At 43.3% G+C, this 23661-nt stretch overlaps 1 pseudogene; it reads left to right on the top strand.

Annotated features, from left to right (window-relative positions):
* Window positions 1-20873: 20873 nt before the first annotated feature.
* LOC110289197 lies at window positions 20874-21879 on the top strand (annotated as a pseudogene).
* Window positions 21880-23661: the final 1782 nt, after the last annotated feature.

Genomic DNA, 23661 nt, shown 5'->3' with positions numbered 1-23661 from the left:
CCTCCCCTCTCTTTTTGAGACAGGTTTTCGTGTATAGCCCTGTCTATCCTGGAACTCACTCTATAGACCAGGCTAGGCTCAAACTCAGAGGTCCATCCACCTGCCTCTGCCTCTCGAGTGCTGGGATTAAAGGCCTTTACCATAACTGCCTGTCAGTACCAAGCAGCTTTCTGTCAGAAGGATGATGAATTCACTTCTACTGGACTTTTGTCTTGTGGATATGAGTGAGGGTGGATGCTGGCTGTCCAGGACTCCATCATAACTGGAATCTGCTCTGCTAGAGCAGATCTCTGGAGTGCTGAATGTCACTCTGGCACAATAAATATGTCTCACAGTAGTTAACTCTTTAAGTCCCCAAATATAACAAAATCATTTCTGTCTAGAATTTTGAGGTGGGCCAGGTAGGGATGATGACCCTAAAAATTGAGAAATGATGGCAACAACGAGTGCAGCCTCTTGTTCCCTGATCTTACATTGGCATAAACACGTACAGGTAATTTGGGGAGGGAGATGGGGTTAAATGATAAAGGGGAAAAGTATCCAAAGGACAGCAGAGACCCTAGGACTCTGAGTTATGAACCTGGAAAAAGCTATCTCTACCCAGCAGAAAAATCACCCATTAAGAGGTTAATGATATCACAATGTCTCTTTGATTTGGTACCATTATAATTTTGATTATACATTAGTGGGTTTACACACATGGGTGCCACAGAGAGAGAACATTGGGTTTCTTGGGGCTACAGGTGTTTGTAAGCTGCTGGACTTGTGTGAGGAGATTGACTGCACTTGGGTCATATGCAAGGACAGCATATGCTCTCTTAACTACTGAGGCATCTCTCCATCCCATGAGAGCACTTTGAAATATCACCTCTGGGTGTGTGTCGATTCAGTTCTTCTGGGTCTGAAATGTCATCTAGGAACTATGAGATCCTTCTGAGACACTAAAAGTGTCAGTGACCAACATCAAAACACTGACTGAAAAGTTCTCAGTGTGTATTTCGGTGTGTGTGTGTGTGTGTGTGTGTGTGGTGTTTGTGTGCATGTAGTTCACTCAGTTGATACAGTGCTTGCCTAGCAAGTACAAAACTCTGAGTTCAGTTCCAGCACTGCCAAAAGCTTGATATAGTGGTATATACCTATAATCTCAGTATTTGAGAAGTAGAGACAAGAGGATACAAAATTCAAGGTTATCCTTAGCCACATACAGAGTTTGAGGTGGGATCAGGATACGTTTGAATCTGTCTCAAAAAGGTTTGCTCTGTTTTGCTCTCTCACTTTGGAGCCAAAGCTGGCCTGGAATTCTAAAGCTCTGGCTGGCATGCAATACACAGCAACCCTCTGCCTCAGTCTCCCAAGAGCTGAGGTTATATGTGTGAAATACTAACATCAGCTGAATAAAAGAATTGTTAGTAGAGAATTGGGGAGATTGCTATGTACACATAAAAGGCTGGACTTGATCATACATTCTTGCCTGCAACCCCAGAGCACAAGAGGCAGAGATAGGTAGATCACTGGGGCTCAGTGGACTTGACCCAAATCACGGAGCTCCAGACAGATCCTGTCTCATAAAACAAGGTGGATGGCTACTGAGAAACAACTAGAAATGACTTTGGACTTCAAAGCCTCCACCTTCATTCACAAAATAGTTGTTAGTGGAACATTTTAAAACCCAAGTTAATGTGTAAAAACAAACCCTAGGACAAGGAGACTTGAATTGGTGATTTAATTGAGGTTGAAAATCAGTCACTAAGCTTGTGGCATGCGTGGGGTCTGACTCTCTCTGATGGAGAACACCGCCTGGCCTCTGAGATGTCACCAAGGGAAAGGCCACAGCAATAAATATGGGTTACTTTTAATTTATTGTTTATTTCTGCTTTTCTGAAGGCTTAGGCTATGTTCTAAGGTATTGCCAGATACCAAGATCAAAACCACAGAGAGTTAAGGGCAGGGGAATCCACTATCATCCATAACAACTGGGAAGCAGCTGTTTGTGAGATACTTTACAAAGCAGCTCGCAGATAATCAGTTGGGAGCAGGTTTATGAGGTAATGCCAACTGTTTCCCATTTTAAAGATGTAAGATTTCAGGTTGAGAGAGGTGATGTAAGTTGCCCAAGGTTGCAGAGGTAAGCTGGGTTATATAGACACTGGTGTACATGTCACCAGGCAAGACGTGGCCAGAACTGTTGGCAACTCAGAATGAATGCTACAGTGGCTGAGAGTGAGGAGAGGTCACACTTGATGTCACTAATAGCAGGATCCATGAGGTGAGTGCTGGATCATTGTGAGATTGGAAAGGTAGCTAGGCGTCTTTAGGAACACATGGCAGATGGATGCTTACGGTAGATAGATACTTCTGCAGGTGATGCTCAGGCCAACTTGTGTCTGTTGCTGAGGTCCCCAGTTCAGTATGGAGTATAGGCTGCTTGTTGTACTCTGTATCCTTCTGTCATCGCTGGCCACCAACCCAAAAAGCCAATTTCTGTAACTGAAAACAAATCAAGATAATATTGGTGTGGAAGTTGAGGTAGGCCGAAGGTTCTGGAGACAGTAGTACAGGGAGTCTGTTTTGGAAACGGGGTGAATAGGGATGCCTGTGAGTGAATAGTTGGCAATAGAGATGACAGAGCAAGAGAGCTCATAGCTTAAACTCTCAGACACTATGAAAGCCAGGTCTTAGAGGCTCTTCCAGGCTCCACAGTGAATTTCTGTTGCTATTTTCATTCTTCCGTTTCTATTTTATTGTGGTAAGAATAGACACAACAAAGTCAGTCACCTCGTCTATCTTAAGAATGCAGTTCAGTGCTCTGAAGTGTCTTACTAATGTCACGCAGCCACCTGTCCCCATAGCCCTTTCCTCTTGCAAACCGAACCCCTATACCCGCAAGACAGCTTCTCATTCTCCCTTCCTCTTGCCCCCGGCAATAACCACTACCTCCCTTCTCTCCGAATCTGACTGTTCTAGAGGCCTCGCACGAGAGTGTTCTCGTGGCACTTGTCTGTTTCAGCTTAGACTCTAAGGGTGAGCTCACGTGTCAGGGTGTCTTTTAAAGGACATTTTATATGTATGTACCATATTTTCTTCACACGGTCATCTGTTGTTTGGCATCTGGGCTGCTGTCACTTTTAAGTAACTGAGAATGATGCTGTAATGAACACACATACAGATACCTCATTCACACCCTAGTCTCAGTGGTTGCCAGTATATGTACTAGAGTAAAGTTGGTAGGTTATGCAGTAGTTCTATTTTTAATGATTTTTTTTTTCAAGGAACCACTTGTACTTCTTTACACAGTAGTGTGTCATTTTAGATCTGACCAATAGGATGCAAGGGTTTCCATTTCCCTGCATCCATATAAGAATTAGTGATATTCAGCATACTCCTCTGTGCCTGTTTGTATATCTTTTCTAGAAAAACATCAGTTCAAGAACTTTGACAATTTTTTGATTGGATTATTTGAATCTCTCTCTCTCTCTTTCTCTCTCTCTCTCCTCCCTCCCTCCCTCTTCCTCTGTGTGTGCATTGGTTTGAATAAGAATGGCCCCCACAGGCTCATAGATTTGAATGCTTGGTGATTAGGGACTGGTGCTATTTAGCAGGGATTAGGACTCCTTGTTGGAGTAGGTGTGGCCTTGTTGGAGGAAGTGTGTTACTGGTGGTGGGTTTTGGGGTTTAAAAATATTCAAACCAAGCCAATGTCTCTCTCTTCCTGCTTGCACATCCAGATGTAGAACTCTCAAGCTACTTCTCCAGCACCAGGTCTGCCTGCATGCTGCCATGCTTCCCACTATGATGATAATGGAATAATGGACTAAACCCCTAAATGTAAGTAAAGCCCAATTAAATGTTTTCTTTAATAAGAGTTGCTGTAATCATGGTGTCTTTTCACAACACTAAAACATTGACTGAGTCTCTCCCACTCCCTCTATCTCAACAGGGTTTCATTTGATTGGACTGGGCTTTCCTTGAATAGGCTATGTGGATAAAGATGACCTTGAACTTCTCATTCTCCTATTTCTATATCCCAAGTACTCAGATTGCAGGCATATGCTATTATGCCTTGTTTTGTGCAGTGTAGGAGATAGAATCCAGGGTTTTGTGTATGCTGGACAAGCATTCTAATATTTGAACTAAATCCCCAACTTCTAAAGAGCTGATGAGGGACCTATGTATGTGTTTGTTATAGAAGCACTACAGCTGTTTAGAAAAAAGTTAGATTGTTGAGCCACCATGCTACATGACAAGATTATCTGTGATGAATTGATTAAGCACACACATATTCTGTAGGGCTTGTGGACCCTGTCACCAAAGGAATTGGCAGGATAGAGCAAGTTCGAATCCCAGAAATCTCAGAACTTGACACCTTCAGCTAGCTCCTTCCCTGTGCCTCAGGGCACAGACTGATCTCCAACCGGAAGGCCACAAGAAATCAGTCACATACCCAACATCTGGAACGCCTCTCCATGCTAATGAGGCATCTCAGTAGCCTTAGCCTTCAGCCAATGACCCTTTGCCCAAAACTATATACCCTTGCTCACTCTGCATGAAGTGTATGCGTTCAAACCAACCGCTAAATAAGATACACTAACAAGCTAAGATCTACTCAGAGAGCTGCTTCATTAAAGATCAATAGGGAAGGTCTTTGTCTAAAATGATGATAACATAATTTGTCAGGGACTCTGCTTTCCCACTCTAACCTTGAGGGCAGCAGGGTCAGATGCCCCAGAAGGAGGGGCAGACTGGGAACCCCACCCATTCTGAAATCATTCTGTCCTGTCCCTTCCAAAATGCTGTATAGGTGATGCCCTGACGTCCGGAGAGGAGAGGCAGAACATGAAGCCACAATATTCAAATGAGTGAGTCAAGGGAAAATTAGAACTTCCCAGCTTGTTTGTAAGTAATCAGAGTCATCGTGACTTTATTTTGGTTTGATAGTGGCTTAGCTGTCCTCCCTTGCTGTTAGCCTCAGAGAGCGTATTTTGGTTTCAAAATGAGAAGGCAGGGGAAGAAGAGATAGGATACTAAAGTCCATGAAATTAAGAGCTTGGTTTATGGAGCTGGGGCATTTCTCTGATGCTCAATGGATTCCATGATTTTGATTTCTGAGCACCAAACTACATAAATAAATTGAGGAACACACATCAGGAACTCACAAGAGGAAATGTCATACACAGTGATCAGTCAGTCTAGCTCTAGTCTCTGGGATCAGCAACTAGACTTCACAGAAGGACCATGAGTGAAAAAGCAGGCACCAGGAAGTGCTAGCCAGACAGAGATCTATTGGCACGCAACTAAGAGAGACATACTTCAAACTGACTCAGCACCAAAAGCAAGCATCATAGTGATATATTAGGCAATGGTGAAGGCCCATGAAGTATTCTCTCTCTCTCTCTCTCCCTCTCTCTCTCTCCATATATATATATATATATATATATATATATATATATATATATATATATATATATGGAAGGGTTCATAGTTGTTGAGAGATCCCTGATCTAACCACCCATCTTTTGCACTTTCAGCTCTGAAAATTCCAGAGCAGGATTTCAATCACTATAATCACTTGCCTCTCGATGGCCAGTCAACTGTGGCTGGAATAAGTAGGGATATATCAGTATTGTCAATCAACCAGACCTTCATGATTATGTTAGAACAGTTTCTTCCGAAGAAGGGACTCTACTTTGTGGAAAGAGGAATAGATGCAAACACATAAGGAAACAACCTGACTATTCTGTCACATCAGACATGAGAAAAAGCACATGTAGGACACCTAGTGATGTATCAGTATGGATACAGGCAGGCAGGAGAGTCATGAACATGAAGTGTCTTCTCATAGAATGAAGCTCATGGGATGCCATGACATTAATGGAGTTTCTGAGCATCTACAAACTTCACTCAGGGATAGGAGGGAATTTGGGGCTAGAAGAGAAAAGTTTTAGATTGTATTTGATCTCCCCAAAAGAGATTCTGAACTTTAGTGTAAGAAATTTAGTTAAGAAGTGACTGTAGTAGGCTTCAGGTCCAACTCAGTGTTAGATTATTTGCTGTGGATGCAGGAGAATCAGTTTTCAAACCTCAATGCTGTAACAAAAAATTCAATAAACCAATAAATAAAATTGGTTTCTAGGAAACTCAGTAAGGAGAGGGGAAATGGACCAATAAGAAGCTAAGTAAAGATATGATGTCCAGAAAAGATACAGAGGGCAATTCTGGTTCAATACTCCAGGGGCTTTGGAGTCAGGGTCATGCCCCAAAGTTGTCGTGCTCAGAGGCAGGCATGGAGTTTTCACACATTGTCTGCTCATCTCTCATGAATGAGAAACCCCAGGTACACTCTCTTTCTCCATGATCTCCAGCAAAGCTTCTCTGATACTCAAGGTTTGCCTGTCTTTGGACAAAGAAGGGTAGAGGCTGGCTGTTGGGAGTAACAGCATGCACATAAAAGTTGCAAGAAATTCCAGGGGATATTGTCAGGGCACTGAAGTCACATGCTACACTCATGTGTGTGCACAAGCACACTCTTACATGTTCAGCTGTCAAAACAATGAGAAGTGTCGTTTCTAATTGAGTTGTGTACCTGACTAGGGGCCAGCTTGTTAACATGCCTGGTTTGTAACATGGTCAGCTTGTTACATGGCGAGGTGGACAACCAGGAGCATGAAGAGAGCCACACAGGACACCAAGATTCAGGAGCATCTCTAACATGCCAGTTGACAACTTTTGGATTGTTTAGCAATATGAAAACTTGTGGCTTAATAACAGAAGATAACTTTTTAAAAATTGTTATTAGATATTTTCTTTATTTACATTTCAAATGTCATTCCCTTTCCTAGTTTCCCCTCTGAATATCCCCTCCCCCTTCCCCCTGCTCCCAAACCCATCCACTCCCACTTCCTGGCCCTGGCATTCCCATATACTGGGGCATAAAACCGTCACAGGACCAAGGGCCTCTCCTCCCATCGATGACCCACTAGGCCATTCTCTGCTACATATGCAGCTAGAGCCACGAATCCCACCATGTGTACTCTTTGATTGGTGGTTTAGTCCCAGGGAGCTCTGAGGGTACTGGTTAGTTCATATTGTTGTTCCTCCTGTGGGGCTGTAAACCCCTTCAGCTCCTTGGAAAAGATAGTTTTTAAGAAAGAGGTCTCACTGTGACTTGGTGGGTGCCTGGCTCCTGATGCTGGCATTGTCTGAGTGGTTCTTTTGGGCCAGGCTGACCCATAATAGACCCTTGCTAGTAGACATTCTCGAGGTGTGTGGTGACTGCATAGAAAACAACTTTATTCACAAATATGGCAGTCTGGAAGACTGTTTTTCTCCCAGCATCCCATGCTTGAGCAGGCTATCTGGAGTTTGTTTACTTGTGGGCACAGCATAAGGCCAGCGAGGACTGCTTTTCAAGTCTCTGCTTGTGCTGCCTCTGAGATAGCCATTGGCCAAAGAAGTCACACAAGACATTCATCTGGGAGTCACTACACAAGGGGCAGAATGGGAGCAGGGGAAGGTCGGATCCTTTGCAGTTCTCTCCGCAGTGTCTGCTGGGCACTGGCATCTTGTATGCAGCTTTTCAGCCACACAGTCTTCAAAGAAACAGAAAGGGGGAAAGGCCTGTGCTCTTTTGCACAAAAATTATTTCTTTGAAGCTTTAAAGTATGTGGAATATTAAAGAGTTGTAAGCGATAAAACAAGTTGCCAGAATTTGAAATATGAATGAATATGTTTAAAAAGGAGGTGTAAAAATTGGGCTTTGGACATTCCAATCTTTCCAGGTAGCTTTTTATATATTTCTAAATCTCTCTCTCCATATATATATATATATATGTATATATATATATGTTTCATAATTAGCTGAACAACTCTATTGACTTTTTAGAGACCTCTTTACATTGTATGTGTGCATGTGTGCACGTGTGCACGTGTGTTAGTAATAAATCCCTGACTTCACATGGGTTTGTTTTGCAACCTTCCTATCCAGTGCTCATGATCCCTGCTTAGTATCTCCTTTCATTTCCAACTTTGCCCATATTTCATTTGACATTTGAATTTAGTTATGGGATTAACTGGCTTTGTGATTATAATCTTTTCAAATCTCTTTCTATTTAAAAAAAAAAGTCTGAGTAACATTGAGATGATAACCACATCAGTGCTCTATCTCCCTCCATTCCCCGAGAGAGCGAGCGAGGGGAGTTGCCCAGGCAGTTTCCTTCTCTCTACCTGGACTGAAGGTGTGTGAGATCCTGCCTTAGCACATGCAAAGCCCGAAATTCCATCCCCTCTACACACACTCCTACACATAAAGAACAATAACTGACATGGTTTTGCAAGCGTGTGGCAGTAATGTTCAGTAACGAAGAGACCCCAAGAAGTTCCCGGTGGTGCTGAATACAGGCTCTGAGGATTAATGGTCAACCCATTAGCTCTTTGATGGAGCACAAATATTTTCTCAGTCGATGTCTCTTCAGGGCATAGCAATGTTCCCACGCCTCCTCCATTCTGGGAGTTTCTGACTACATGCCAAATGTGCTCCTAAAACTCATTTCTTCGGCGAAATGTCTCCTCTTCAGCAACAACCTTCAAATTCTATCTCTTCCATTTTCTTCACATTGAACAGATTCACCGACTGACTACAGAACCTGTATCCAGAAATGAGTGGCATACTAATGGTACCTGTCCTCAGCCTTGGATTCAAAGTCTGCATCCAAATTCATCCTGCCTGCCAGGTCAACCTCAGCATTTAGGATTAGAATTTAGGGTGGACCCACCCGCAGAGCAAACCGGTCAGTGTGTGGCATGATGGCTTGACCTACAACTGCAGCAGGCGTCTGCCTGGCTCTGGAAAGGTGGCACACAGCCAAGTTCCTGCCTCTACTGCTCAAGGACTAACTCAGGGAGTAGGGAAGGCCTTGAAGCCAAGACAGGCCAGGCAAATTTGGACTCTCAGCTAGCAGCTACCATAGCAGAAGAGCCCGTGAGCTCGAGGCTGCAGCCTGTGACAGACAGCTCCTTATTTGTAAGTAGTTAATGTTTCTTAGCAAGCACTTCTAAAGGAAATTGGTATGTAATGACGGCACTCACTGGAAAACAGGCCGATTAGAAAATGCACTAACTTATCTAGTATTCATTTGAAAAGTAAATGGATGCGAGGCAAGGTGAGAGTTCACTACAATTCAAATATTTTCCCTTAACAGGCTGTAGCACTCCTGCCTTAATTCAAGCAGAAACACAAGTATGAATAATCAAACTAGATGACGCTCATCAAGAACCTTTGTGCCTTGCACCATTTCAAATGGTCATTGAAGCTTAATGGCAAAAAATTTACATTCTCCCTTTAATTTGTATTCTGTTCCTTCCTTCTGAGTGATGTGATTGTGGCTTGCTGTTGCCCGCTGTATTATTTTGATGCAAATATTGTGTTGTGTGTGCCTGAGTCCAATTTCCTGGCTTTTGCTAGTAAGAGAAGGGACTGCAAAAATAGTTGAAAATCAGGGTTATTTAAGGAGTTTATAACTACCGCTCCTAATAACTGAAACAATACAGTTGATGAGCCGTCTGCTTAGAGACACTCTGATGGCTGTAAGTTAATAGAGCCCAACAAAGGAAGATAAAATCAACAGGAAAACTATTTACTCTTCTGTTTTCTCTACCCTGAATATTAGATTTTGTTCTGATGGCAGAGAGAGAGAGAGAGAGAGAGAGAGAGAGAGAGAGAGAGAGAGAGAGAGAGATATGAAATTCAAGTGAAATTCCCTTTCCTGTGACATACTCACCCGGGAAAGAAAGCTTTATTGAGATACAGGGGGTTGCCGCCAAAGACTGAAAACACTGAGCCCCAAGGGTGATCCTTGAATGTAATGTATGCACAAACTAATTTATGATACTGTGACTAATTTCCATTTCTTGTGCTTAGAGTTGCCTAGCTAATTACAGAGATGTTTTCTTAACTTTAGTAATTACGTTCTATGATTTCGACAGGCAACGGAGCAAATGAGCAAGGCCAGATTGTGCAGTACTTGGGAGACAAGCGCGTCCAGGCGAGAGGAGAATGTGCGCTGAGCTTGCAGGGCCGGCCAGCATCCTTGATCAGAAGCCTCACCAGTTTTGACCAGATCCCACAAGCTGCCTCGGAAGCATCTGGAGACATATTTGATGGAACACCCCATAATTAGACCGGCTGGCTTAATTAGGAGAAGTTTGTGGGTAGAGGGCTGCTGAGGGGCTGTGCTGGGATCTGAAGGTTTGCTGCCTCCTCCCAGGAGGCCTGGGCCACAAAGCTCTACCCGCTGAGTGTGCACCGGTTGGTGTCTGAACATCCAAGACAGCTCGGTCGCATCTGTGAACCCAAGGCAGGGGACTACTCCCTGCAACAGAAACAACAGCCGCCTCCTTCACTCCCCCACCCCTTAGATATAACAGGAGGAACACTCGGATATTCAGATGTGATCACTTCCTGCAAGCCACTCTGTAAGATGTGTTTTGAAACCGTCTTCAGGAGGCTGGTGGCAGGATAAACCATGGTGTTCCTCGTATTCTCGGGAATCCCTCCTGTGGCAGAAAATGCATCACCCTAAGGTGCTAAGGACTCCTTGATTGTGGAGCCTTACCAGTGAGGGTTTACCAGGCACTGCCCACAAAATCAGCTCCCAGCAAGGCAGACTGTATGTAGAGCAGGGGTACAGGGACAGTGTACATCTGGGAGACATCTGCGCATGATTTTGAAGCAAAAATGGACTGAGCAGTTGCAAACTTTTGGATTCTAGATGCTGTGGTTTGAACGTGCACAGGAGGATGAGGGAAGAATGGGATGGAATCCTTCCATGGCAAGGAACCGCAGTGGCCTTAAAGGAAACCCCAGTCAGCTGTACATCCTGAACTCCATGTTTACCGGCTCTGCTCACATTTCTAGAAGTGGCTCTTTTTCTACTCACTCAGGATAAGGAAAAAAGAAGTGTGTGTGTGTGTGTGTGTGTGTGTGTGTGTAGGGTTTGTTTCCCCTCAGGTCAGCAATTTTTGTTTTCTGGGATATGAATGCTATTTATTGCTAGCATGCTATTAGTAAACAGGAGCATGGTTCCAATAATCTGTCCCCACTTTACCAAATTAAAATGATTTCCCTGCTCTATCGAGATGAGGTGGCTTGTACATCAGGCCATCCAGGATATGAGAAATGAAATGTGTTCCCTAACTATCTCACTGGGTATAAACATTTGATGAAAATGAAACACACTTCAAGCCACTCATGGTATCAATTTTAGACTGAGACATCCAGGTAACTGGCATGGAAACAGGCCATGTGGAGGACTGAGCTGTTGAATTTTTAATGTGCCGTTGAAAAACATTAATGGGTTTTATTGTGAAATCCTTAAAATGGATTTCAAATGGATTTGAACAGAATTCTTTACAAAATGATGAAATCTAAATTCCAGCTACTCACAACTCAGTGCCTTGTTTTTCTTTTAATCTTTACTTTATCTCTTATCATATATGTTCCTATGATGTGTGTGCACGTGGTATGTGTGGGTGAGTACCAGTGTGGTCATGCCAGGTTATGAATGTGGAGGTCAGAAGACAGCTTTTGGGAGTCGATTTGAGGTCTGAACTTGGGTTATGAGGAGAACTTGTGCTGCAATGCCCTTAGCTGCTGAGCCATTTTGTTGGCCCGTAATCCCCTTTAAAATCTCAATCTGTGTGTTAGACAATCAATGTGTCCGAGAACTTTGCCTCTAGTAAAGTGTTGAGAAAGTGTGAGGAAGTGCCAAGAGCATGAGGAAGTGCCAAACATATTAACAGCTCATCCGGCATCAAAGACCTTTGCAGGGTAAAGAATTTTCTTATGAAAGAAATGACACCAGCAAAGCCAAGCTTCAGGTAGACTTAGATCCTGAAATGTCTTGCTTCTCTGTCAGCCATGACAGGCACAGGATGCCTTCTTACCCTTGGGTATGGTACCTCAGAGGAGGCCTCACAGAAAGAAAGCCATCTTTTCATCTATTCAAGGCATGAGGATGTGCCTGCTTCTGTGATGTGGAAGGAAGCAACACAATAAAAATGTAATTATTTTGACACGTTCTTTTTAAAAGCTTATTATTATACTTAATGCCAAGTGGTTTTAGACTGCCATTATGAGAGTGAAGCCACTGTCCTTGGTCCTTAAACTGTGAGCATTCTAAAGATGGGAAGCCAGACACAATCAGCGGCCTGTGGGGAGACATCATTCTCAAGCTTGGAGAGATGGAACCCTTTCCTGCTTGTGCTTCCCAGCATTCCCTTTGCATCAACTTTTGTTCCATTCTACAAGCCAAGGCTCGTTTATCCGCACGAAGAGAGAACAGTTTGGAAGGTGCACTTTCCCTGCTAAGTATTTATTCTGCAACACCTTAGTGTGAAATGCCACATACACTATTCCTCAGAAACAGATCCTGGGTGAGAGCTTGACGCCTCTGGAATCATCACCATGCTTCCAGACCACTGAGAGCCGTGATGGGGGTCCTGAAATCATCCGTGGAGTTTCTCATTCTGGGGAGAGGTTCAACTACTTTTGTCCCATCCCCATTTGTCTTGGTTTGATGCTAAGAGATGCAACCCTTAACACGCCGCCAATTTCTTCCCTTTCTACCCACCCCATGGTCATAGAGGGGGCTCAGACGGTTTGTGGCAAAACACCATTTGAGTCACTGATGAATAATTTACATGCACAGCAGGTGGCGTCAAGTTAGTATCTAAAGGTCCTTTGAAGAGGAGGGGAAAAATATTGCTGCCTTTCTTAGAGAACACTGACCTTGGCAGCAGTCTGTGGGGGAAGCCTTTCCAGAGGGAAGGCAAGGTAATGCTTTGCAAGTGTCTAGAGGGTCTCATGAGCACCCCAGTGTGGGCCTTGCAGGCTGGAACTGGTTTTCAAACACACAACTTGTCCATATGTTATCCCAAAGGTGAAGGAGTCAGACTCTGAGTAAACAGCTGTAGCCAGAAGCCTACAATACAAGGATTCTAGCAAATCGAAGTTTCACTGGGTTTTCACATCCTAACAGTTGCCTTTCCTTGCTATGTCCACTCTTATCTCCAGGGTTTCTAATAAAGTTATTTGAAATTGAAGACAAGCTTTAAAACTCCACCAACCCTGAAGAAGCACACCAATTCCCCTGCAGAGTAACAATTATATCTGGAACAAAAGTGCTCATAGGCGTATATGTATCTGAATTAAGCAAGGCTGTCAGCGTCTTTTAGTATATATGGATTTTTTTTCTCCTTTTCAGGAAGTAGGCATAAGAATTGGCTTTTGACAACAGTAAAATTCATGTATCTAAAAGGAAAAAAAAGCAGAGAAAGAATTAAAGATGCACTTAGCTTTTTATTTAAGACCAAGCATCTTGGTCCCCTAGTCTGTCTTAATTTTAGATGCTGACATCATGCATGCATTTTAAATTATTAGGCAGATAATCACTTCCTTATAATAATTTCCACGCTCAGCTACAATAAAATAGATGTCTTTCAAAGACCCCTTAGTAAAATGTGCTCAGTGTTACGTTCTGTATCATGCAGGTCAATTTAATTCAGCGTGGCTCTCTCTACCCAGCTAAACAATTGCTTTTCAGTCTCTGGAGAGCGTGGTGAATGCAGCCAAGAATACCCATCCAGAGACGGCCTTGGATACTTGTTCATAAAAACTTGACATCTGAAGTCCCACTCTTTATTAATCTCTTGTCAAAGAGTTAGTCAAGATTTCTGGGGGGAAAATGTCAATGTCATATAAATCATTATTAATTATTCAATAATGAATGAGATTAAAATGGAAGAATGGACCATTTCAAAACTGGTCAGGCAAGCATCCCATTCACTAGTGGCCCCTCCCACAAGGGCTTCACCTCACCATCTGCAGTCTGCACTTCTCTGTAGCTGCAGACTGTGACAACTATTTTTGTGCTTGACAGTTAACATAACAAGAGCATAGATGGCTAGTCAGGTGCTTTGGCTTAAATCTGTTCCCTAAGGTCCCTTAGCTAGAAGCTTGATCCTCATATAATTGTACTAAGAGGTGGTAGGAGTAGCGGTGTGTGGTTGGGTCACAGAGGGTGGTTCTGCCTCTCAAAGGGGCTAATTTAGTTTTCTCAGGACCCCAGTTAATTCTTGAAACAATAGTTTCTTATAAAGTGAGACCACTCAAATGTGTTTACCTTTTGTTCCAAATTACCTTTCTAGGTTCCCACCATGTTTTGATGTAGTGAGAAGGTGGGTCAGGGACAGATGGAAAAACTTACTAGGGGTTAAATAGATAGGTCTACATGGTTTTTGACTTTCATTTTCCAAAATTATAAGCTAAATAAATCTCTTTTCCTTATTAATTATCCAGAGTCAGATATTTTGTTAGAGAACTATCTTACAAGGTATCTTAATTCATGAGTCTCTGGAAGCTGAGACTCACAAAAAGGTTTCCAGCACAAATAGTTTACCAGCAGATGACTGGAGACAATGCAGGTGGAGAGAAACAGGTGAGAGAAATAACCAGTCTTTGTATTAGTGGGCAGGTTACAGTATGGCCAGCTGGGCATTAGTGCTGCCGAGGACTTTGGGCAATGGTGTGGAACACACAAGGACTGCTCAAGCATACGGTAGCTGGATTGCATAGCTGCCAACTCTCATTCATCAGTGGTTGAAGGGTCAAGACTGTAATTCTACCAGAGAGAGCCCCCTCAAAAGTTTCCAGCCTACCTTGGAACTGAGAGCACCAGAAGAAATGGGAAGAACAGCAGCAGTTTCTCAAAAAAAAAACCCCAAAATCCAAAAAAACAAAATAAAACAAAACAAAAAACCAGACCAAATAGTCAATGCCAAGACACTGTTTAAGGTTCAGGCTCTACCCCTTCAACTGTTACTTATGAGCTAGGAGTGCCCTGCAGGAGCTATCTTCCTCAGGCCTGTGTGATTTGAACTTTAACAGAATTCTTGAGATGCTCTACTGTGCGGGAAGCGGGTGCGGCCGCATGGGCCAAGATGGCGCCCTGGCCCATTGCCAGGCCCCGTGAACCCCGACATGTTTACTGCCTTGCCCAAGCATAAACTGCATGCCTAAGCTGCCTGCCAAGTTGGACTATTCCTTGTGATCCGGATCTGTTAGCCTATCTGTGTTCGACCTGAGCTCGTGCCTGGAGCGTGTGTGATTCTGATTGGATGAGGTGGTGTGGATCGAGATGAGGTCAGTTGCTGCCCCGAGTATAGGAGAATTGCCCTTGCCCTAAGTGAAGAGAGAGCTGTAAGTGAAAAAGCTACAAGAAGCTGCTGCGTGAACCCGACGTGGTGTCCGTGTCGTTCTCGTCTCTGCGGGTCGGAGACTGCAGCACTACTGTCTCCATAGGGGCCTACTGTAGCTTTGCATATCATTTAAAAAATAACAATATTTATTATGCTAAATTAAAGCCAGGAATGAAATAGTATAAAGAATAAAATCTTAAGCCAGGAGAAGGGTCTGTATCTATAATATCAGCACTTATGGGGAGAGGCAAGAGGATCAGAAGTTTAAGACTCACCTGGACTACCATAAGTTCCAGGCCAGACTGGGCTATCAAGCAAGACTCTATTGCAACCCACACCAAAAGAAAAGCAATCAAACAAACAACAACAACAAAACCCAACCAAACACCTTTTGAAGTTTTTACTTTATCAGCCACTCACATCCTTAATGTATTACTTTAAGGACTACCAAAAGGACTTCCATCTTGGTGAAGGCCTGAGTGTTCCTGCTGCCTGAGGTCCTGTTGGTCCTGGGCCTACAGATCATCTCTCTATATATAATACAGTAAGTTGGGTAAGAGTGGTTGCCCGATCATGGGGAATCAATCAGAAAAATCTGGCTAAAAATGTTTTATGGCTTGACTTGAAAACATAAGGTATAGTAATTGCTGTGACTCCTTCAAGGATCTGAGCCATGGGGCAGAGGAAAAGTCTCTATGAACAGTGGTCACAGAAGGCAGGAACCTATAAAGCAGAGTCTCATTAACAGCTACAAAGCACACGGAGGACTCAGGAGCAACCCGGGCACAGGTAGATACATGATTGGCTCAGTACTCTATTGATCTGTACATCCAACTGACCCAAACACGGGACTCCCAGGATGTAAAAGAGTGTCTAGCCTACAGTAGCTCCTCAGTGGACATTTGTTGAGTTGATGGGTTGAATCTGTCTGGAAATTCAAGTGACGGAGGAGCCATGCACAGCACAGCACAGCACAGCACAGCACAGCACAGCACAGCATAGCACAGCACAGCACAGAAGCTGGCAGGAAAGACAAGAATCAGAATCAGAACTCAGGCATGGAAGTCCTATAATGAATGCACCAATGATATGTCCATCATGATATGATCATAGATTCCAACTTCATGTGTTAAGTGTGGTGTGTTTTTGAATCAACAGGTAAGAAAGCAAGTACATGGAGAGATTAGATACCTTTCCCAGGAGGATGTAGTTAATACTGGGAAGAGCCTGGATATGAACCAGGCTGGCTGTCTCTGCAAAGTGGCCCTTCATTCTTTTACCTCTGCTAATAATTGCAGGTCTCTTTACACCCACGACAAGTTTCAAGGTCAATGTGGCCCAGCCAACCTTGGATTATTATTTGACAACATGCTTCTGCTTCCCTGTGCTATATCCCTATAATAATGTGCTCTTTCTGTCTCCTCAACCAGAAATTGCTTCAATGGGTCACATTTTTTTTTCAACCAAAAAGCAGCAACACAAGAGAGCATTAAGCAGGTTCCCTGTAGCTCCCATCCAGATATTTAGCTTTGGCTTTCTGATAACCCTTCCAAACGGTATGGTCTTGAAGACAGAGGGCATTTGTCACATGTATTCTGAGATATCACAGGAACTAAGACATAGCACTGCCTTATACATGTAGATTATCTTTTGCTTCATGTCAGGTTATTCTAATCTCTAGCAGCTCAAAATAATGGCACATTTGTTATGTTATGAGTCTTCAATTTTAGTAGGGCTTGTAGATGTAATTGTATGCACTGTGAACCTCCAGGAAGTTCACAATGAATTCTTTAATAGACAGGACTTCAGAATATAATCATGTTTACAGACAGATTTTAAAGAGGCAATCAAGTTGAAATGAGGTCATGAAGGTACATCATTAATGACATTAATCCAACATGACTGATATCCTTATAAAGATAGGAAATTTGAACATGTACACAGGTGTTGAGAAGAGACTTGGGGAGAAAACACCACGAACAGTCAAAGAGACAGGTCTAGACTGTATCATTCCCTCCAGAAACTCAGAAGGAATCTACCAAGTAGAAACCCTGGTCTTTGACTTCTAGCCTTGAGAAGTGTGAGGAAATAAATTTCTGTTGTTTAAGCTATCTAGTCCATGGTATTTTGTTACAGTACTATAGGAAGCAAAAAGAGCAGAGGAAGCTCATCCATGCTCCAGATCAAAGCATGCAGACTGAATTCACTCAAAATTACCCCATCAAATATGTGATATGTGATGCTGACCATTAGCTGAACCTCAATTGGGACTGTTGGCTGCCATCTCCCCATATGACCTATCCTTGAACTTGGGCTGCCTCAGAGACCACTGGCTAATTTGTGAAAGTAGAGCCTGGGAGAGGAAATTTTAACAACTATGGCTTAGCAGTTAAGAGGTCCTGAATCTTCCAGAGGTCCTGAATTCAATTCCCAGCAAGCACATGGTGGCTCTCAACCATCTGTAGTGGGATCCAATGCCCTCTTCTGTGTGTCTGAAGAAAGAGACAGTATACTCACATACATGAAATAAATAAATCTTAAACAAAAAGTGAACCAAAAAGGCAAGTTTATATTCAATAGATAGAAACTAGAATCTTCAGTTTTGATGAGATGACGGTAAAAAAAATAATTTGTATATTTCAAAAGCACAATCCAAGAGGTAAATCAAGTAAATCCTTGCTTGCTATTCTATGATTCAGAGCATCTTAGGCTGCTCTCATTTTCTATCTTACGGTTCACATGAGTAGGTTGCAGAAAACACCATCCTAAAGGTATAATTAGAAATAGTCATTTGTTAGTGATTAGCAGAACCATCAAAAAATGATATCAGATATTTGTAACAAACAGAAACTATATAAAATATTAAAACTTTATCATCACCAAATCACGGAATAATGCTAACCCCAATCTGGCCTGCACTGTAAAAGTGCAGCCCTGTGTGATATCAAAGTATCATGGGTCACAGGAAATCCAATCAGCCAAAAAATGTCAGTGCCTTGCCCCCACCTCGGGGAATTGCTTGTTTATTTCTACTGTTCGGACTCAATGATGATCAAATCAAAGATCGACATGTAGACAACTGTAGGCAAATGAATTAATGAGGTACAGATGATGACCAATACAGCTCTACTAATATTTTATGCATGAAAGAAAGATTGGTGGGAAGGAAATGGCATGTCAGGGTAAGAGCTGAAATCTGAGTGTATAGGAACATAGGAAATAAATTTAGAAATCTTTGGACACACAGCTTGCCAATGAAATAGCTTACCTCTGACTTCAGCACATTTGAAGCTCCTGTCTGGGGAATGGAGAAAGACTCCTCTCTATTAGATACTAGCTCTCTTTTTAGCTGTTTCCCCAACATTTTCCTTGGCAGTATCCCAAGTTAGCCAATAGCAGAATTCAACACCCATGAGTGTTTTCACCAATAGCTGTCCTAATTTGTTTCCTATTGCTGTGATAAAACACCACGACCAAAAGCATAGTGTGGGAAGGAAAGGGTTTATTTCAGCTTAGAATTTATGGCCATCACACAGGGCAGGAGTTCAAGGCAGGAACCTACAGGCAAGAACTGAAGCAAAGACCATGGAGGATTATTGATCACTGGCTTGCTCAATATGCTTTCTTTTTCTTTTTTTTTTTTTAAGATTTATTTATTTATTATATATAAGTACACTGTAGCCGTCTTCAGACACACCAGAAGAGGGAGTCAGATCTCTTTACGGATGGTTGTGAGCCACCATGTGGTTGCTGGGATTTGATCTCCGGACCTTTGGAAGAGCAGTCGGGTGCTCTTACCCACTGAGCCATCTCACCAGCCCCTCAATATGCTTTCTTATAAAGTCCGAGACTACCTGCCCAGAGGTCGCACCTTCCACAGTGGGCTGGCCCCCCTACATCAATAATTAATCAAGAAAATGTCACATAGACTTGCTCACAAGCCATTCTCAAGGAGATAATTTCTCCATTGAAGTTTCCTCTTACCAGATAACCTTAGCTTGCATTGAGTTGATGGAAACACTGATCACCACACAAGCCCAATTTCTCTTTTCTTACCATGAGTACTCCTTAACTCTACCATGTCCATGCCTGAGAATTTCCAGGACATTCATTACTCCTAAAGAAGCACTGGAAAATACATAGTGCTTATTCTAGTGGAGAGAAGAATGCCACAAGACAGTGGAAAATGTCCCTAGAGAAGCACATGGTGTCTGCATTAAGCAGTGTCTTCACCAAAGGGATGACCTTGAATACAAGAGTGTCATAGGTATTCTGCTGACTCCAGATCCATGCCTGAGTGCTAGAGTTCTAGGGTAAGACACACAGGGATTCACTATTGAGAGTATTTCCTGCCAGCTCTTCTGTATCTCTGTGCTCTACAGATCTTCATATTCAACCAACTAATGGTCAGGTACTATATATTTAGGTCTGTGATGACTGTGTCTGTCCCAAACATGCTCAGATCTTTTTATTCCCATTATTACCTAAATTTTGCAGTGTAATGCCTACTTATATAATGCTTGTACTGTGTTGGGTCTAAATAAATAGTCTAGGTGTGATTTAAGTTATATAGGAGAATGTGTGTATAAGCTATATATAAATAGTATATAGCCTTTTATTCAATACATTTGAATATTCATGAATTTTTGTATCTAAGGGGTTTTTGGAGCTAGTCACCATGCACAAGAAGGAACACGTTTAATAAAAAAGAAGAAATGCAATGACATATTTTTTAAAGAAATTATTAGCATAGATTAATATTAATATTATGTATTTTGCATATCATAGTAACAAATACTTGATTAAAAACAACTTGATTAGAATGAAAGACTTACTTTGGACTGACAGGGCACTTGATTGAACTGGCCACATTGCTCCCACCATCAGAAAGCAGAAAGGGACAAATGCTGATGGTCACATTGCTTTTCCCAAATCTCTTTTTAGAACAGGTGCCTATGGGTTAATGTCTTAGGTAGGGTTTCTTGACCAACTCAGAGCTGACTGAGAACAGGAGCCCTTGGGTTGATATCTCTCACATTCCAGGTGGGTCTTTTTTTTTCCTTTTTCCTTTTCCTTTTCTTTCTTTTTCTTTTTCTTTCTTCTTCTTCTTCTTTTTTTTTTTTTTTTGTTTTTTTGAGACAGGGTTTCTCTGTATAGCCCTGGCTGTCCTGGAACTCACTTTGTAGACCAGGCTGGCCTCGAACCAGAAATTTGCCTGCCTCTGCCTCCCGAGTGCTGGGATTAAAGGCATGCGCCACCACGCCCAGCCCGGGTGGATTTTATCTCCTCAGTTAAACCTCTCTGGAAACGCCCTCAAAGATGTGTGTCTCCGGGTTGCTCTAAATGCTCTGGCTGGCAACAATGATTAATAAGTACGTAGGGCAGTGTCTAATGATACAGCATTGTTGCTTTTTAGACTCTCTATAAAAAAATGCTAAAAGCAACACAGAGGTGTTCATTGCCAGAAACAACATTTTATTTAACCTAGCTAACTTTGGAATTCCTGAATAAATGGAAAATAGGGGCAGAGTGATAAATTAAAATTCACAGATAGTCTCTGCTCCTCCCTGTTCCATAGACAGCCATATCTTCTTGTGCAGTGCCAGCCTTGTCCCGTAGACAAAATGGTGAGGGTCGGTGTGAACGGATTTGACCGTATTGGGTGCCTGGTCACCAGGGCTGCCTTCTGCTCTCCACATGGCAAAGTGGAGGTTGTTGCCATCAATGACCCCTTCATTGACCTCAACTACATGGTCTACATGTTACAGTATGACTCACCCACGGCAAATTCAATGGCACAGTCAAGGCTGAGAATGGGAAGCTTGTCATCAATGGGAAGCCCATCACTATCTTCCAGGAGCGAGACCCCGCTAACATCAAATGGGGTGATGCCGGTGCTGAGTATGTCGTGGAGTCTACTGGTGTCTTCACTACCATGGCGAAGGCCAGGGCCCACTTGAAGGGTGGAGCTAAAAGGGTCATCATCCCCACCCCTTCTGCCGATGCCCCCATGTTTGTGATGGGTGTGAACCACAAGAAATATGACAACTCACTCAACATTGTCAGCAATGAATCCTGAACCACCAACTGCTTAGCCCCCCTGGCCAAGGTCATCCATGACAACTTTGGCATCGTGGAAGGGCTCATGACCACGGTTCATGCCATGACTGCCACCCAGAAGACTGTAGTTGGCCCCTCTGGAAAGCTGTGGCGTGATGGCCGTGGGGCTTTCCAGACCATCATCCCTGCATCCACTGGTGCTGCCTAGGCTGTGGGCAAGGTCATCCCAGAGCTCAACAGGAAGCTCACTGGCATGGCCTTCTGTGTTCCTACCCCCAATGTGTCTGTCGTAGATCTGACGTGCTGCCTGGAGAAACCTGCCAAGTATGATGACATCAAGAAGGTGGTGAAGCAGGCATCTGAGGGCCCACTGAAGGGCATCTTGGGCTACACTGAGGACCAGGTTGTCTCCTGCGACTTCAACAGCAACTCCACTCTTCCACCTTTGATGCCGGGGCTGGTATTGCTCTCAATGACAACTTTGTCAAGCTCATTTCCTGGTATGACAATGAATACGGCTACAGCAACAGGGTGGTGGACCTCATGGCCTACATGGCCTCCAAGGAGTAAGAAACCCTGGACCACCCACCCCAGCAAGGACACTGAGAGCAAGAGAGAGGCCCTCAGTTGCTGAGGAGTCCCTATTCCAACTCGGCCCCCAACACATCTCCCTCACAATTTCCACCCCAGACCCCCATAACAGGAGGGGCCTAGGGAGCCCTCCCTAGTCTCTTGAATACCATCAATAAAGTTCGCTGCACCCCCCCCCCAAAAAAAAATCACAGATAGCCCAAATTCTGTAAACCACTGGAAAGGTTTTGAAGATGGACAGGTGTGGTAATTATACTTCGGTATGGGTATGGTCAATGTCACTGAACTGTACCCTTGATGCTTAAAATGACAAAATATCTATATTTTAATCACAATAAAGTGTTGAAAAAATATATTATGTTACTAGTTTCAACTTCATTCTGGTCTGAGTCAGGTTTTTATGCTTTTATGGGCTTCCTGTTGATCTGATCTCAGCTTTGCTCCTCTGTGTAAGGTGCTAATGAGCTGTGGGAGAAAAGAAGGGGAGCAGCTGGGGATGGGGGCAGGGTAAGAGTTCCCACCATCAGGTTTGCTTAATGAGTGTGCTGCCACCAGGGGTCTTCTGAAGGTGAGCACCTTCTCTTTTGAGTCTTTTGATCAGCTCGAATTGTAATCAGCTAAGACATACTGTGCTTTCCTGTTAAACAAACCCAAGGCTACTCCTGGAATACACTCCAAAGTAATATGTGGCAAACGCTAATAAATGAATCCTGTTTTTTTTTTTAAAAGGAATGCACACTTTGCCTACTTCTAAAAAAGGAATTTCAGGCAGTGGAAAAAGTTCTGATTGAAGAGACAGGAAAGAGATGTGTGTCCCGAGGCCTGAATCTTACTACTCATCCTCAGCCTGCCTGCAGTCTCCTGTGGACAGGATCTAGGAATGCCAATGGGCTTGCTATGTCTCTGTAGATGGGTATCTTGGAGTGTAGGGATAATGTCTCCAGGACACACACCCCATCAATAAGGGACAAGGGTCTGTAGGCATTGCTGGGAGAAGCACTGGAAGCCCAAGTGTGAGAATGAGTTTGGATCCCTGGGGCTCACATAAATGCAGTGTGAATGTGGTGATGAGCTTGTGGCTCCAGGGTATGAGAAGCAGACACAGAAAACCTCTCCAACAAGCTGCCTAGCCGAACTGGTTTCCTCTTTCTGTGAATTACTTTGGCATCCCAGGGACCAGATGACTTCTTCTGGCATTTACAAACTGGGATGCTCTCCCTGCTAAGAGTCATGAGTTATTCAAGGGCTTGGGCTCATGTTGGGCCCCCAAAAAGTGTTCCTCGAGGAATGAAAGAGTTTATAAGGGCTCTGAAGAAAAACTAAACAAGACAAAGCTGACTTTCCTAGTAAGAATGGGATGGGATGAATCGCAGAGGGATAACCAGAGGCTGTGTTTGTTCAGTCATCAGCAGAACCCAAAGGCACTTAGCTGGGCTGGTTTTAGTTCCTTAAAAACACATATAAAACTCTTTCCATTTAACTTCCCCAAGGCCGCCAATTAGATAGATGACAGTAGATGGATAGATGTGACTCGGGAGTTCCTGCCCTGCTTACTTACACCTGTTAGGTTTTCTCAGCCCAGGTGGCAGGAATTTGAGTAAAGCCATCTTCAGATGTTCTATGCTGTAGCTACCAAATCACTGCAGCCACATGAGAAACTCAAGGATCCAGCTGACCACCACGTTCATAAGTGAAATAAATCCCTCATTCTCCACTCTCTTTCTCTTCTTCATCCTCCATCTCCTCCTCTTGCTGTTCCCC

The sequence above is a fragment of the Mus caroli genome, chromosome 2 (genome assembly GCF_900094665.2).
Source record: "Mus caroli chromosome 2, CAROLI_EIJ_v1.1, whole genome shotgun sequence".
NCBI lineage: Eukaryota > Metazoa > Chordata > Mammalia > Rodentia > Muridae > Mus > Mus caroli.
This window is presented reverse-complemented; position numbering and strand designations above follow the sequence as displayed.